The sequence below is a fragment of the Microtus pennsylvanicus genome, chromosome 2, assembly GCF_037038515.1.
Source record: "Microtus pennsylvanicus isolate mMicPen1 chromosome 2, mMicPen1.hap1, whole genome shotgun sequence".
In the NCBI taxonomy this organism is placed as follows: Eukaryota; Metazoa; Chordata; class Mammalia; order Rodentia; family Cricetidae; genus Microtus; species Microtus pennsylvanicus.
Window position 1 is genome coordinate 5,491,492 of NC_134580.1, and position 15,215 is coordinate 5,506,706.

Below are 15,215 nucleotides of genomic sequence, written 5' to 3' on the forward strand. Positions count from 1 at the left end.
CTATAGCAACAGGAAATAGCAGGAAGCTTCAGATAGTGCTGAAGTGGCACACAGGAAACGGTTCCCCAGGCGTGTTCCCAGTTGGTAGGAGACTAAATCAATCACTGGCCACGGAAGTGGAGGTGTGGAGACAGGAGGGAGGAGCAGGAGTGCCTGGTTCAGTGCCTGGTCCTGGTACAACCTTTAAGGCTGGCTTTGTTTGTGGTTTTCCTCCTCTATAAAATATCAATTTTACCTTTGTTTGGACACCTATAACATTTCCTTTTGTGTATATACAAATGCATTTTGAGACAATGAACTGATAAGGAAATTTTACTACATTTTATACACAGAACAAAAAGATAGAAGGCAGGGAAAACAAAACAAAACAGGAAGATTCTGAGCAGACTGGGAAGGGAAAAGTCAAACTTACTATATGTTGCTGAACAGAGTGGGGGAAAGAAGCAGTAAGAACCCGAGGGCCTAAAAAGAGGCTGGAGGAATGAGAGAGGTGGGGGAAGAGGGCCCAACACACCTAGGGGATCCTTAAAGAGGGAAGAAAACAGGTGGCAAAGAGCCTGCTCAGTCCTGCTGCTTGGGAGCACAGCTGGCATTGCACAGCTGGTCTGGGGCTACAACAGTAGTAACTGCGGCAACATCTACATGCCAGGCATTCTTTGAGAGCTTTCTGTTCCACAAACATCTGTCTTCAATGCTGTTATAATTTTTAGTCAGGGGAGTACCATGGTTTGTCAAGAACCATTCAAACAGTACACCTCCCAGAATCAGGTGTGGCTCCACTGACGCACCAGTTGCCTCATGCACACAGGCGCCCATAAAAGAGTGACAAGTAGCAAGGGCAAAAGATGCTCCATCACTACTTCGTATCTCTTTGTAAAAGAAAGGGTCACAGGTAGCAAATGTCAGGAATTTAGCACCCATTTGACAAATACACTGGGGAGACAATAAACAAGCCAAATAAAAATCTCTACAGGACAAAGTCTTTAATCCCAGCACTCCTGAGGCAGAGGCAGAGGCAGAGGCAGGCAGATCTCTGAGTTGAGATCTCTGAGTTCGAACAAAGTCAGCCTGGTCCACAGAGTGAGTTCCAAGACAGTCAGGGCTACACAGAGAAACCTTGTTTTGGAAACAAAACAACAAACAAAACTCTGTATAGGACATGCAGGTAGGGTTGGTTTCTTTTGTGTGTGTGTGTGGGGGGGGTCTTTCAAGACATTTTTACAGTATTTAGAAGATATTTAAGTGTAAAAGAGAATTTGAAGGCTTGAAAGGGGAAAATAGTGAGAGATGGGAGAGCAGGAGGAACGGAAGAGCAGAGATGCTGAGGTGTCAAGCCATAGCAGACCTTGCAGGGCCCACGCTTTGCTCTGAGCAACACCCACAGTGAATTCCCAGCATGATTAACACTTTAAGAAGACTGTTTTAGATGAATTACTCAGGGCTGGAGGTGAGGAGACCAAGCAAAGAGCAGGAACAACAATCCAGGCAAACGAGGATGGTTCCCTGAATAGGATAGAGCTAGCAGTACTAGTGAAGGGTCCATACCTACATTACTTTTGAAAGGTAAAGCCTAGGGGACTTGCTAATGAGCAGGACTAGCACAAAGGAAAAAGATAAGGCCACAGTCACTACAGTGCTCTGTAGTTCTAAGGAGTTGAGAGATGTCATTATCTGAGAAGAGGAAAGCTATGGGCATGTCAGAGTACAGAAGAAAGCCAAGTGAAGACCAGAAGTTCACCAGATGGCTCAGTGCTAAAGCACTTGCCAAGCAAGCTTGTTAAATGCTATCCCTAATACCCACATGATGGAATCTGAACTGACTCCTACAAGTTACCCTCTGACCTCCACCAGTGTACTGTGGCTGGCAAGTAGAAATAAAAAACATCATAAGTTCAGCTTCAGAAATGGTAAGTTTAAGGTAGTTATTGCACATGGAAATGTCAAGTGAGCATTATCTGTAAGCTAGGAGAGGTCTGGCCAAGGGGTATGCATTTGAGAGCATCAGCATCCAGGCAGAATTTTGGCCCTCTGTATCAGTGTATCATCAGTCTATACGCTTTTCTTTTTTTCCCAAGGGGAATAGGAGTTGGGAATTTCTATTTGTGAGGATTTACATTTTATGACTTTTTAAAAAAATAAAACTATCCCAAAAATATTCTGTGATGTGGGAGTGTCATATATCAATCTGTTGATTTCATTGGTTAATAAACAAACTGCTTGGCCTCATAGCTTAGAACGTAGGTGGGTGGAGTAAACAGAACAGAATGCTGGAAGAGGAAGTGAGCTCAGAGACTCGACAGCTCTCCTCTCGGGAGCAGACGCCTCAGAGAGACGCCATGCTCCCGGCTCCTGGGCAGACACACGCGAAGAAGCTCCGACCCAGGATGGACGTAGGCTAGAATCTTCCCGGTAAGCGCACCTAGCTGTGCTACATCGAATATTAGAAATGGGCTAGTCCAGGTGCAAGAGTTAGCCTAGAAGAGGCTAGATAGAAATGGGCCAAGCAGTGATTAAAAGAATACAGTGTCCGTGTAATTATTTCGGGTAAAGCTAGCGGGGTGGCGGGACACAGCCCCGCGTGGGCGGCCAGGTGCCGGGGACGCAGCCCCGCTGCCCCTATTTCCAACAATTCTGAAAAGGTTACTTTTAAAACCTGGTTCTATTTTACTCTAGACAAAGAACTCCAGGCAACAAAGAGTGCCGAGAGTGGGAAACCTTCCTCAGGGAAGAGCGTACCAAATGGCTGTCCAATACACACATGCAAGTAACATTTTAAGGACTGGGCAGGTGGTTTTCATTTTTTAGGAATGAACACACACATGAGTATGTATGCAACAACAATTTAAAAAAAAAGAGGCCATGAATTTGAAAGAGAGCAAGGAGGTTATATGGAAGGGATTGAAGGGAGGCAAGAAAAGGGAGATATGATGTATTCTATTATAATCTCAAAAACTGAAAACAATTGTTTAAAAAACCCAACTCTATTTGATTAACAGAATTCCTTAGATCCTTTTATAAATCCAATACTTGTTATGAGATTTTAAGAGTATTATTACTATTATTTTGCATCATTGAAGCGTTTTCAGTGGACAGTGGTAGTGTACAGCTTTAATCTCAACACTTGGGAGGCAGAGACAGATCTCTGTGAATTCAAGGCCAGCCTGGTCTACAAAGTGAGCTCCAGGACAGCCAGGGCTGTTACAGAGAAACCCTGTCTCCAAAAAATGGAGGGAGGGAAGGAGAGAGGGAGGGAAAGAGAGAGGGAGGGAAAGAGAGAGGGAGGGAGGGAGGGAGGGAGGGAGGGAGGGAGGGAGGGAGGGAGGGAGAGAGGAAGGGAGGGTTGGTTGATTTTGTGTTGACCTTTTCTCACTTATGTGAAGTAAAGACTAAACACAGATCAACAGCACACAGCAACTCTGAAGAACAATGTAACCAGGAACGAGCCACTGTTTTCTCACCGAATCACAAAGCTTTGTGGCATCTTTCGAAAGCACATAAGTCTGAAGGCTGTGTTCTGCGGGTTGCTTAGTTTTCTCTGAACACTGACAAATTCAGTGTTTCAGTCTTTTACCCACAACAGTGAAGAAAGTAAAGTTTTAAAAGTAGGTACCCCACAATCACTACTGAATGACTCACAGGATGCAAAGAAAGCAATGTTCTAGACTCAATGGCCACAGACACGACAGGTTATGAGCAAAATCTAAAGGGTACTGACAGTTGTTTGTTTTGTGATACAGGGTCACATCTGTAGCTCAGGCTAGCCTGGGGCTTACTAGGTAGTCCAAGTAGCTACAAACTCATAGTAATACTACTGGCTCAACTCCCAGGTATTAAGATTACAGGCATAGAGCCATCAGGCTAGCTCAAAACTTTCATTCATTCATTCATTTATTTATTTGGGTTTTTTCGAGGCAGGGTTTCTCTGTGGCTTTGGAGCCTGTCCTGGAGCTAGCTCTTGTAGAACAGGCTGACCTCAAACTCACAAATCTGCCTGCCTCTGCCTCCCAAGTGCTGAGATTAAAGGCATGCGCCACCACTGCCTGGCTCTCAAAACTGATCTTTAGAGGATGTCCTAACAGATGGATTTTCTCACGTTAAAAATCAGTGAACAAGTGATAAGTTAGGGTGCCTACTCCTGTCCCCTTTTTCTTTCCCTCTCTTCTTCCTATCTACAATGAGGTAAAGGCACTCTTATCCTATGTGCCTGCTGCCATGATGTGGCACAGACCCAGGAAACTATTCCTTGAACCCTGTGAGAGTGTGAGTTAATATAAGCCTTCCTCCTCTGAGCCGTCCCCACTACTAGTCAATCATGGTAAAGATGAAGCACCTGGTGCAGTATGGCATGCACACAGTGAGCTGGAAATAAAGCATGACACGGAGAGTCTGCATCTATCATTCTGAATAATGCTTGTAAATAAGAAATAAAATGTTTTGCAACTATAAAGACACCCATTTTCTTCAATAAAATTAGCTTATGTTTAATTTTTATGCTATGTCTAGGTTACTATGGTTTTTGAAACCTTTGACTGCTCTCTAAGCTATGAATGAGAAGAACAGAAGCCATTGTAAGCAGGACCACTGGAAATACACATGGAAGTCTAGAATCAGAATTTGGAAGATGGCACAAAAGGTGCCGAGTGACAGTAATAAACTATCAGGTCCATATAAAGCCTTCTGAGGTAGATATACTTCTAAAGGAAAATGGGAAATCAAAATGTACACTAGGCAGATCCGGATCCGCACAGCTCGAGACCTACAAAAGGGCAGGAACAGAACGAAGGGTGGCATGACAGCGGTGCAAAGACTGATGGAACGACTCGCTCGCCACCACACCCGTGACAGTTCCAGAACTGGGACTAGCTTTAGCTGTGCCGAACAGAAAATCTGCCTCAGATGGCACTGATACAACAGGACTCAGCTTTTGTGTTTTTAAATTAGATTTATTCATTTCATTTGTGAGTGTTTTGCCTACATGAATGTATGTGCACCACATGTGTTCTTAGGATTAGTGGAGTTCATAAGAGGACATTGGATCCTTTGGAACGGAATTATGGACGGTTGTAAGCCACCAGGTGGTTGATGGGAACTGAACGTGGAGGTCCTCTCCTGAAAGAGCAACAAGCGGTCTTAACTACTGCGTAGTTCTCAGGGTTCAGTATTAATACATCTTCACAGTTTAAAAAAATGAGAAAGAGGCACTTCTGTAGACTTCAAAGACATCCAATAATTTTGCTCTAAGGAATACTAGGTGATCTCTATTCACCTCATTGTAAGATAGCAGATCCAAATCCTGCTACAAAACAACAACAAAGAAACTCCCAAAGTTGATGACCTATGGTGGTTGAGTACGCGTCTAGCAAGTAGAAGACCCTGACCTAAATTCCCAGTGCTAATAAAAACAAACAAACAAACAGCAAGGGCTGCACTTGTAGCTCAGTAAAGTGCTTGCCTGGCTCGTGGGAAGCCCTGTGTTCAATCCCCAGCACTGGTGGAACACACCCCATACCCCAATACTGAAGAGGTGAAGGAAAATGGATCAGGAATTCAAGGCTCAAGGCTGTCCTAGTCTATGTGAAACCCTGCCTTTAAAATATACACAAACATACATTCATGCATCATAAATAAACACAGAACAAAACAAACCTAAAATGATTTGATACTGTTACAAAACTAAAGGAGGGACAGACAAATGGGGAAGGTGGCCAGAGCCACAGCTGTAAAAGAGTGGCTAGAGGGTAGCTCACGTGATAATCTACAATATGGCTGATATCAAAGCAATGAATGCTTCTATGAGTAAAGAATCCCAAGTAAGACAATTCCTCACACACTAGAAAATGAGTCTGCAAGAATACAGAAGAGTAGCAGCAGCTCTCAGAAAACAGAAAATAGAAACAGAAAAAAAAACATGAAATATTATAAAGGGAGTTTAAAAAAGACAGGAGATGTAACTGGTGGGAACACGAAGTCTTGATTTTCATCCAGCACCCCAGAACAGAAATATTGGGGGGCACTCAAGTGTGACTTATAAACCCTGTAGAAGCAATATACATGAAATACACAAGAAAAAGCACGCTGCTTTGTATGGGGTAGAGGGGAGAAAGGCAAAGGGGCTTGTTCTGCAGTCCAGCTCTCCAAGTGCTATGACTACAAGTGTGCACCACCATACCCATCTGTTATTCCATTTGCCCTTTTAATTTTACTTCTAAATTAGTCATAAAGCTGAAAAATACAAAAAATTTAAAGGGCCCATTGGATTCAGATGCTAAACATTAAAAAAAAAATACTTTCCTTTTAACCGCGCTAAAGCATGAATGGAGAAGCCAATGACTAAAAGAAGAGCAAGGACTTGGCTTAGAGTATTATAAACCTCAAGCTGATAATGACAAACTTCACAAGTATCCAGGAAAATCAAACATCCAGCAAATTAAACCATAGGGGTGGGAATGGAAATGGGGCACAAACATGAGAGCTGAGGTCTGACCAACAGATTCATTAGCAGACAGGTTTCTGGCAATGTTGGCAGGAGCCATTTTAATAATACAATGGTAATAGAAACCTGTGTGGTTAAGAGGGAATGAAAGGAAAAGCGGCATCAACAGTCCTACTGCATCTGCTTCAAATGCAAAGAGAATCCGCAGTTGCTGGCAGAAATAATAAAGCGGGAGGTGAAAGGAAAGCATACTGTACACAGATGGAAAACCCAATAGAGAAAACTCAATGATTCCAGGCGGAGAGTAGCTGGATCCAAGATCCAACACACAGCCAGGACCTTGGCTGATGGTGGTGCACAGAAGATCCTCTCCTTGCTGTTTCAGGTTCTCACACACACTAAGCAGTTCATTTCAGACTCACAAAAAATAATATGACAGCTATTTTAAATAACAAACATTCAATTTGTCATTTAATTCAGTTAACTTCTGAATGATCTAGGGTATGAAGTCAAATAAGCAAGTAAACCCTAGAGGCATTCAGAATCACAACAGTGCAAAGCAATCAGGCTTCAGTTAAGTGGAATACAAACCTAGAATTTCAGGTGGACACTGCTACACTGCCAATTCATTATACCTACACATAATGTCTAGTCAGCCTTCCATGTAGTTTGTCAAGTACCCAGTTAGTAAGAGTGAAGACAATCAGAAGAAGCATGTAAAGAGCAGCAGTAGCTCATGTTCAGATAGGAATGTCATTCCACATTTCTAGAACCAAGAAAATGGGAAAGAGTAAGTGACTACCATTCCTAAGATGGTTTTTGTTGCTGGAGAAAAGGACCTCATGAAGTTACCTTAGGAGCTGCAGTACCATATTCCCTGGTCCATGTGTGGGTCACATAACCACAATGATGCTTTAGTCCTCCAAACAGTTTAAAATCCAAAAATGAGTCTCTACATACTTGGTTTCTTCTCTACATCCTTTCCACAAACCAAAATTTAAGAAAAGAGTGTTTCAAGTATGCTATGTGGCCGGGTGGTGGTGGCGCACGCCTTTAATCCCAGCACTCCGAAGGCAGAGGCAGGCGGATCTCTGTGAGTCCAGCCTGGTCTACAAGAGCTAGTTCTAGGACAGGCTCCAAAGCTACAGAGAAACTATGTCTCGAAAAACAAAAAAACAAAACAAAACAAAACAAAAAATTCTATATGATAGCGTGCTGTAAAACCTTCAAGAATTTTCTAGGCTCAGCAAACAGCAACTGAAAGCTCAAGGTCCTCCAGTGTACCCACAAACATCTCTTCCAAGCCTGTCACTTCCAATGATAATTGATGTCCTGGTTTTCCCACAAATTTTGCTTTCTTGCTTCTTTTCACTCTACAAATGTCCATTATGTGCCAGGTACCTTTCTAGGGACATATAAATAACCAACAACTTCATGAAGGAAGAACGTCAATTGGTAGGAGGTAGAGAAAAATAAAATTGAGAATAGAAGATGGACAAGAAGGTAATCAGCACATACATAAGCCATTCCTTTATGACATCTGAATACCAGACAGTGAAATGGCTAAGTGCTAAAGCCTGGAGGCAACAAGTGTGGTTGATATGTTCAAATAGTAGATGTTGGTCAGTGTGACACCTGAGGAGCAAACAGAGAAAAGCTTCTAAGGAAATGAAGCTACACTTAAGCAGGAGAACAAATAGTAGGGGCTCCCAGGCCAAAGTAGGACATGTGGACTTTAATCTGATTGAGATATGAACTACTCAAGAGTTTTGGTGAAAACAACAACACATGACATTCATTCTGGGTCTGAGAATATAAATCAGTGGCTTGCCTACAACACATGAAGCCTTGTGTTCAATTCCTAGTACTGAAAGTAAACCGTATCTCTATCTGTGTCAGTTCTTCTGCCTACTGCCAGGGTATTATTCACCACTGTGAGCTACAGTTCACAACTAGCCACATCCATCTCTCTAGACCAGTGGTTTTCAAAGTACGAACATACCTGCTCTACCTGCAGCATCAGCATCCATGGGAAACATACTAGAAATGTAAAGTTCTAGGCCCACTCAGATCCAAGGAATCTAGCTGGAGGCAGAGCTCAATCATCTGAATCTCTTAATACGTGACTATGTCTGAAATTGTTGCTACTGCCCAATGGGTTCATTAAGGTTCCTTGTTCTTCTGAGAGACTACCAAAATAATCCCACCGTGTCACTATCAAGGCAGTAAACCCAAGCCTTAAGGACAGCTCATGTTTGCCTGTCAACATTGTTCCCAATCCTGCCTACTACTCCCAAGAACTGAGGTCAACAGTATCCTCAGCAGGCTCATCTAAAAATCCACCCTTTAGTCCATGGTGCACCTTACTCCCTTGCTCTAAAGGAAACCTGGCAGCTCCTGGAATACATCTATTTCTGCAGCAAAAGATGCTCACCTGCTTTGGCAGAAGTGAGCATCCTCCTTGCTTCCCAGCACAGCTTCCGAAGCCACCCTCTGCTCCCATCCAAACTGCAGATCTTTTAAAAGAGGTTCCACTTCCTGTCGTCCTAGCCTTAGTCTTGTCTTCAACTCAGGACTTCAATAACCACACACAACCAACATTTAGTCTCCTAGGATTTGTTTTCAATGTTTCTAGCACCAAATATATTTTTCAGCTATTCACCTGAACCACCTACTAGCATCAGGCTAACACCAGCATCCCCTCTAAAAACGATAGCATCTAAAGAAGAGTTTGTGTATGCTAGTTTTCCACTGCAGCAGTTCTCAACCCTTGTTATGCTTTCTGGCCTACAAAATAAATCCACCCTTTTTCACTGTCTCTACTCCCCATCTGTTTCTCCTTTCTTCCTCGGACAGCTTAGATGTGACAATGTAACATTACTCATTGTTCTTTCTAGAAGGTTAACACCTTTCCTCCACATAACAGCTATGTTTTCAGCCAACATGTATTAACTGTTCAAGTCTTATTATTAACATGATAGATAACCTAAGAGTTTCCTGAGCTTTCTTCTCTTAATGTGTCTGGCTATGTGTATGTGTGCAGGTGCACGTGTATGAGCATGTGTGTAGAGGCCTGGAAACAACCCCAGGGTTGAGAGCACTGCCTTTTAAGTAGGATCTCTCACTGGCCTGGAGATTGCCAATTAGGTTAGTCTGGGAAGCCAGAGAGTCACAGGGAGCCATCTTCCTGTCTCCATCTTGACTTCCTAGCAGGAAGAGGTGTCCATTACCACACCTGGTATTTTCATACTTATCAAGTACTTTACTAACAGAGCCATTCCCCAAATCCAGTTTTCCGGATATTTGTTTGTTTGTTTGTTTAAAGATAGATTGTTGTTCTGTTGTCCAAGCTGCCTAGAACTCACTCATGTACACTAGCTGGTTTTGAACTTGAGGTGATTCTTTTTCCTTTGCCTCCCAACTGTTGGCATTACAGGTGTGACCCACCATGCCTGACTTACCAAGATGTTATGCACTAACCCAAATTTATTCCAATTGTAAACTCTGTAATAAGAAGGGAAGCCTTTGTTATCTAATATATAAATCTGATGACACAGTACCTTGCCTAGATTCATTAGTGGATCTTTATTAGAATATGCAGTCTCCTATGTTTTCTTTCTTACCAATAACTGTCATTCTACTTAGGCCCTGCACACAGGTTATGGGGGGCGGGGAGGAAGGGGGAATGAATATGAATGAGATTTGGTAACCTATTTATTCTCTTTTAGAAAATCCTTTTAACGCCTCAAAGCAATATTTATCTCTTTCCTCCTGAGCGTGTCCTACTCCCAAAGCCAGTTCTACCTTCTCAGAGCACAAGCAATTATCCTCTGTACTTTTATATACTTCACTTCTCTTATCCTAATGGATATGCTCAGTTCACTTTTAAACATGATAGTCTACTGTCTTTTCTTTTATATTCCTGGAGTACCTAAAATCAAACCTAGCATCTTGACCACTGAGCTATATGTCCAGTCCTAAGTCTCTTGTATTTAAAACAATACGAACATAGCTTCTTCCCACACCTAGCTACCTGCTGAATTCCTCAGAGTCAAACTTCTGCATCTACTGTTCTATCTTATTTTCTTGTCTCTCCCCCATGGACTGCCTCACCTGACTCCATAACAGGCAGGTTTCTGTCCTCATCATTTGCCCAAAATGGCTCTAGCTAAAGTCACTAGTAATCACCATGTTGCTGACCTCCAATCTCCTACCCAGGTTTCCACATCCTGGATTTACTCCAAAAGAACAGGCGCCCTGCTTCCTGTCAGGGCCTATCCCACTCTACCAGGAACTAACTCCCTTTCTTGCCCTCCATTTCCTTGTGAGGTCATTCTCATTTTCAGCATGCAGTTTCTGCGACACTTTACGGAGTCTTTCACAAATTAAACCTCGATCTTTCCATGTTTTCCTGGACCTGGGTAGACAGCTACCTAAACAGTATTTCCCCTACGAACATCTCAATTACCCCAAAATATTAAATCCAAAATCAAGTACATGATCCCCTTTACCTTTCCTTCTACAAAAACCTGTCACTCGTCCAGATCACGGCAACACCCTGCCTATTTTACCTGAGTCTCTCTCCCAGAGTGCCTCTTCTACCAGTCCCGTCCTGAGAGCGCTTCTCTATTATAGTCACTGTGCTTGGCTGCATTCTTACTCTGCCTTAAACTGTATAGATAGCTTTTAAAAAATAAAAATAAATCAAAACTAACTACAAATTCTATTTCATGTACTCCTAAGTGGGCTCCTTACTGTCAAATGCCCATTTGTAGTATTGAGTCTTAGGTTATCTGAACTGAACAGCTTCTACATTTTGTGATAGCCCAATTTACTACTGTCTCATTCTCTAGCCCTACAGACCAATTAGGATGGCAAGTAATTTCTGGAAGGTGGGCACTAAAAATAACTTCCATTTAAAAGGTGCTGTTATTATTGCCTTATATTTAGTTATCACAAAATAACCTCCAGAAAACTTTCAGAGACACTACATTTACAGTCTACCCATCCTGTTTTGGAAATCTGAACACTAACACTCCAATATGCTGCACACGGATGCACTGCACAAGCAAGGCCAAGGTCCAGTCTAAGATGCCCATGTGCTCTGCCACGTCACTCTAAAATGGCTAAAGGAGACTTTTTCCTGAGGACTCCATGAACATTTCCCACGAACATCACATCCTTTCCACAACCTGCGAAGGAAGGCTCAAGTAACCAGTGGTGGTGAAAACAGAATTCACATCTCCTTATTTTCCCTACTCGGCTCCTGGGTCATCCTGAGTGCAGGGGTGCCAACAGGAAACCACTGAACAAATAAGAGAGAGGGTAGGAGTGGTGCAATGTGTTTGAGGACACACAATTTTCTGCTCTCTAGTTTGTAACATGAAGAGATGGAGAATTCCCAGCGTTGTTGAGGACTAACGTGGTACATATATGTCCATCAGACATGCTCGCACTCAACAGGCTACTTAAATAAAGGCCATTGTTTAAGAGAGATGAGGCTGAGATTCTAGCCTGGCCATTTGCTAAGTATTATGAACTCTCTCTTGATCTCTTCCTCCTCACTTGTGCAGTAAGTAGTGACATCCTTTAGCAATGTTGTGAGAATGAAACAGAACAATGCAATACATAAAAGAACTTCCCTAACTAAATAAAACCAGACAACAATTCCTATTGTTAGATACACTCTTCATACACTGTATTTACTCTTGAAGGGCACATGTCTTTGACCATCTTTGTATTTTGCTGGTTCCATACATTGCAGGCACTCCTTAAACACTGGATAAACTGATTTACTAAGACAGAATTAACTGATGACCACACAGTTCAAACGAGATCCAGAAATCCAGCCATACAGTGTGTGGTAAGAGCTCCCGCTGCCAGACTAGCAAAGCTCGTTTGGACTGGAGAGCAATCGTGTCTTCTGAGGATTTTGGAAAGTGCAGTATAATTGTTTACTTGATAAAAGTCACAAAATCAAGCAAGTGTGTTTGCTTAACTTAAGAATCAAGTCTTTCTGTTTATTTCTTCCTTGTTGTCATCATTTGAGATGATGAAGACAGGGTGAATCAATGACATAAGGACTCTCCATAGTGCTGCATATACTCCCCCAAAGAGTTGAGAGGCAGCCTTAATGAGGGCTTCCTACCCACTAACACTTCTAATATCAATAAGGGCTGAACATAAAACTAATTTGTGTTTATCAAAGTTCTCCCTATGTGAATTCAAGGACATCTCAACACAATGGGGAAAAAACATTCAGGGATGGTCTGCAGTCTGCTTAAGCAAATATTCAAAGCAAAAAGCTAGCATGTGCAAGCAAGGCGGTGTACCTATAATCTCAGCAACTGCAAGATGAAATGGGAGGGGGGTCAGGAGTTCAAGGTTATCTTTGTCTGTTCATTTTGCGACCATCCTGGACCACATGAGACTATCAAACAAACAAAACGAAACACAAACAGGTGCTGTGTGCTAGTTATTTACTGAGCATCTACAGCGTGCCCCACACCGTGTCATGTGTGTCATCTCAAATCATGGTAATCACGTGATATGATTAATTCTCCCACACAACAAATGAGAAAACTGAGGTCTGCAGGTGAAGTAACTTGTTCACAGCCACACAATTGGCACAAGCAGCATTCAGTGAAGTCTCCAACACGCTAACTCTGCACTAGATTAGTCCTCCTATTGACACCACCAAATTCAAAGACACAAGGATGGCAAAGAGGCAAACAATACAGCATTTTCTCTCAGAGTTCTAAACACAAGGGCAAATTAATGATCTATACTTAACTGCACAGACTAAAACACCGAGATGGTCTGTAACCTTACCTTTCAATTACAGGTTAGATGAATGTCCGTCCACACCACTCAGAGGTACCAACAACTGAACATAGCTCAACAACTTTTCTGCAACACTAGAAACAGTGTGCTGACATATTATTACTACTGAACCAAGCAGACAGTTGGAGATAATACATGTGGCATAGGCTTGTGCTCAAAGAGCACACCTTTTGGGCATACTAACCACTATACAAAATTCTCAAAATCAGGTGCATCTGGGCTAATCCTATGTCTCATGAGTACAGAAACTGAGGCACAAACAGTTAAAGGGTTACTTGCAGTCAACCAGCTGATATCCACTACCACTGGCCCAGGCTAAACCTAGAGTGGAGCTCTGCTCTCCCATGTCTACCCTGGTAAGTTTCTCCCCACACAGCATCTCAGGGATTTCTGCCTGATTTAATCCTTGACCACTAGATAACCTCCTCCATGTTCAGGGGTTGTACACAGTTAGCTGTCTATGGGCCAGACAATGAAGGAGGTAAAGAGAATTTCTGGAGCTAACAACAACATCCAGGGGCCACAGTAAACATAACACAAAGCTTGGGGCATAGGGGATTTGTGTATGCACACATGAGTACATGTGGAGACCAGAGGATGACACAGTCTTTCACAAAACCTGGATCATTTTTAACTAGACAGGCTGGCCAATTTTCCTGTCTCTACCTCCTTTCCCCAGTGCTGAGGTTACAGGTACACACTGCCAACAACCAGATTTTCTTTTACATGGGTGCTAGGGCTCTGAACTCAGGTCTCACACTTGTACAAAAAGTACTTATCTACTGAGCTACTCTCCATCCCTAAAAATTAACATTTTTATGAACAGGGCTTGGTGACAAGCATCTTTAATTCCAGCACTCGGGAGACAGAGACAGGAGGATCTCTGTGAGTTTGAGGTCAGCCTGTTATACACATCAAATTCCAGGACTGCCAGGACTACATAAAGAGACCCTGTCTCCAATAAAGGGAGGGAGGGTGGGAGGGAGGGAGGGCAGGCTTAGGACATACAGTGGCAACTGCAACCAAGGAAATCACAAGACCTTTGGCTGTTCCAGTTCTCTTGGCACAACAACATCTCAATGCAACATGCGGTATATTAGTCGGCAAGGTGTTCTAGGGCTATAGTAAAGGGACTAAGATAAATGTGTAATGGTAGACAGAGGAAATAAGAAAGGAGACTGTCAGTGTCAGTTTCATCAAGTCTAAGTAAGCAGAAATTAGATTAATTCAACTCCTATCCCTTCATAAGGTCTCTTAAAAACAACCAAAAGACAGAAGAGCCATCCTTCCCGAGAAGGATGTGGACCAATCCCCCACCCAGCGAAACTACTTAGTGTGCACTCATGTGCCAGCAAACCCGAGTTCTCATAAACACAATACTACAAAAATAAATCAATAGAAGGGAGGAAATTACATTTCAAGGTCATATTCAAATGGAAAGGAGAAACAGATAAAGAAGCCTCCCTAAAACATGCCATATAGATACATATTCTGTAACCCAGCTCCATCTTCACAAACACTGTTAAAATACTGGCTTCTGGCATTTACAAATGTAACTTCCCGGAGCCAAGTAGGTTCCTGTGATTCCAGACATCTGGGCTGGAGGGCAAAGGGCAAAGCGAAACTTCCAAAACCTGGCTAGTAGCCAAAGGCATTACATGGAATAATAGTCTCCCTTAGCAACACACAACAGCTGTCTGCTCAAGACAACTATCGCCATCTTTACAAAGGATTATTGATACTAGTATTTTTGCAACTAAAAGCAAAGGGGGGAAGAGGACTCTGTATTTTTTTCCTTGACATTTTCCTAACAATTTTTATATTTCGTCATTTATAAACTTCTCTAACTATAGAATGTTCACTCTATCCCAAATTACACTGCCACAATTACCAGCAAATTAAAATTAAGTAAGGTACATATTAAGTTCTGGCTTTACAA

The 15,215-nt window shown here is 42.5% G+C and overlaps 1 protein-coding gene across 30 annotated transcripts in view; it reads right to left on the bottom strand.

Annotated features, from left to right (window-relative positions):
• The window catches only part of Rbfox2 (RNA binding fox-1 homolog 2), a 232,887-nt gene that overhangs the window by 102,717 nt on the left and 114,955 nt on the right, over positions 1-15,215 (bottom strand). The gene's annotated exons all lie outside the window — the stretch shown is intronic.